A 3,103-nucleotide genomic window follows, 5' to 3' on the forward strand; every position below is an offset into this window, starting at 1 on the left:
ACAACCGAGTTCCTACAGCTCTGAAAAGGATCCGGTGAGTGGTACTTCCCGTAATCCCTCTCCAGAACCAAGGAATCATACCGGTTGTATTGTAACTCCTTCATCTTCGCTTTCACCCGGGAGATTTCCCCACCATCTCCCTGCCAAGAAATCAGGAAGTCCAATTTCTTTCTCAAGGCTTGGTAAGTACGCTGTTTTAACAAGTTACGCTTGGCTACGAGGTTGCGGAAAAAACCCCGGGTCCGCTTCTTACATTCCTCCCACCACTCGGACCTACTCCAGCCTGCCTCCAACAGTGACTCCTGACATTCAAAGAAGTCTCTGAAAGGCTGTCTGTTCCCCTCCTCCTCCAAGAGCTGAGAATTCAAACGCCACAGGCCCCGTCCCTTCTGAGGGGACTCTGAGGCATTCAAGGATACACACAGACAAACGTGGTCAGAGAATTCTACTGGCCTCAACACAGGTGCCAAGGTTTTCAAATTCTCCTTAACAAAAAATCTATCTATCCTACTCTTACACCTACCTCTATAAAAAGTGAAACCCGTGAGGTCTGGTGAATGTCTAATGTGCACATCCACCATCCCCGCCTGTCTAACCATGCTATTTAAAAAAACTGAGTCATAACCCAGGGTCGTCTTTGAGCCTTCCCTGTCCTTTGGCCTAGTAATGGTGTTAAAATCACCACCAAAGATGACTTGCCGGGCTGAAAAAAACATATGGTTTTATCTCTCTGAAGAGGCACTTCCTGTCCCACTTGGACTGGGGACCATAAATGTTAATTAGGCGCAGGTCGTGCCCCCTCAGATTGACATCCAAAACCATACATCTGCCTACCTGGAGATCAATAACCCGCTGGACAGTTACCATGCCGGTAAAAAGAACCGCCAACCCACCGTACGGCTCGGCCGCAAGAGACCAATAGGAGGGGCCACGTCTCCACTCAGCCTTAGCCTTGTGAAGATCCGCGAGCCTGCCTACCCTAGTCTCCTGCAAAAATAAAAAATCAACCTCAAGCGTGTTGAAAAAATCAAAGGCCAAATAACGAGCTCGTTCGGACAGAATTGATGCCACATTAATGGTGGCACCCCTAATAGGCTGGAGAGCCATCCTTCAGGGTTCTAGTAGGCACCCTATTATTGTTCCAAACACTCACTTATGTGTTACTTACTCCTATACACACACCATCACCAACAACGACAGCAACAGATGCCTCCCCAGAACCACCGCCCCCTGACAAGGGCGAGATAGAAGGTGGATTTAAACAAACTAAACCTGTACTCCCATCCCCTATATCGGGAGGGATTGGGGCCACTACCGGGGCAGAACTCCCAAAGGGAACTGATCCAGATGGGGGGCCCAGGATTGAACCAAGAAGGGGAGAAGGGTCAGACCCACACACCCCAGGAGCCATCGAAAGCTCAGGCAGCAGGTCATCCTGGCTAGAAGGGGCCTGAACCCCCTCCACCCGAACAACCTCCTGAGGCATAGGCGCCCGAGCCTCCACCAAACCCCGTCTACGACCCCTATATCCACTCTCAACTAGAAAATCCTCCAGGGCCACAGCTGGAACACCTACACTACTCATCCCCTTAGATTTGTCCTTTGACTTGAGCGACACCTTTAATTGTCCCAAAGATGGGGACACAGCCCTAGATTTTTTCTTTTTCCTTTGCTCTTTAGGCCTAAGGACCAATTCTCCATTATCCTGCCGGATAATATCCCCTTCATCCTCATCCATCTCCTCAAGAGCAAAAAAACCTATTGGTGAAGGTTATGGGCCGGCCCTCTATATTTTTCTCTTTCATCCTCCTCTTCCCCCCTTTACCCCCTACTACTATAAAGGGATCTTCTACACACCCAAGTACCTGTACCGATTCCGGACCTTGAGCACCCTCCTTACTGGGCCCTGTAACACATAACTCAGGCCCCTGGGGAACCTCCTTAACCACCCCATCTCCCAATACCTCAACCTCCACTCTAGCCGCCACCCTTACCATCTCTTCATCTAAGCTTTTATTGTGGAATGCTTCTGGGCACTTATAATAGGGATGACCCTCCACCCCACAGAGGTTACATTTGATGGTATTACATTCTCTTGCAACATGACCCACTTTATCACACCTGGTGCACTTAACTATTGTACAATCACGGCTTACATGGCGAAAATCGCCGCACTTGTGGCACATTCGGGGCTGACCGGGGTAAAAGCACTGTATCCTGTCAGCCCCAATATATGCTGCAGAAGGAATATGCACATTGTGCCTCAATTTTACAACTGCTGACCAGGCTCCAGTCCATACCCCCATTGACCCAGGAACCTTGGTCAATGGTGTTTCCATTGACTGTACAAACCTCTGAAGCCAGAAGGAGATATCAGCTGGGTCCAGAGATTCATTCCTTACCAGGACATTTATTTTAACAGTCTCCTTACACGTGATGGCTAAGGCTTTATAATTAGCCCAAGGACCCTGGGTCTTTGCTGCCCCCCATACAGACCAAAACGCCTGCAAAGCATTGTATGAAATAAAACTAATATCATACTCAGGGGAATTAACCGGATGAATACAGGCGTAGAGGTCTGAGGCAACAAACCCCAAACTGAGAAACTGCTTTAAAAAATCTTCCCTAGAAGGGGGAGGGTCACTGCTCTGCCACTTCAACTGTACTGCATTCCTTCTCTTAACGGGCTGCGCCCCCATCATCCCACCTCGGGCTCTGCTGTTACCTCCTGAACCACCTGCCAACACCCTGGAATAAGAGGTCACACCCGGGTGCACAGGAAGCGAACCTACTGCACAAGGGGCAACTGCAGCAAGACCTGCCGGCCCAGGAGCAGACCCACCAGATACCTGAGTGATATTTTTAGCTGTTGCTTGCCTTATAACTTCAGTTAGCTCATCAATTAAAGCATCAGCTTCTTTACCCTCTTTACTAGGTGTTTTTTTCTCTTTCTTTGCCTCTCTAGCAGCATATCTTTGCCACATTCCTAATTCAATGGCTTTATTAGTCACAGAGACTCTTTTCACTTGCACACTTGTCCCAACTACTGCCTCAGCTGAATAAGAGACCACCTGTCTTTTATCAGTGTTATCAGAGACACCTG

This window comes from Pseudophryne corroboree, chromosome 10 (assembly GCF_028390025.1).
Source record: "Pseudophryne corroboree isolate aPseCor3 chromosome 10, aPseCor3.hap2, whole genome shotgun sequence".
NCBI classification, from domain to species: domain Eukaryota; kingdom Metazoa; phylum Chordata; class Amphibia; order Anura; family Myobatrachidae; genus Pseudophryne; species Pseudophryne corroboree.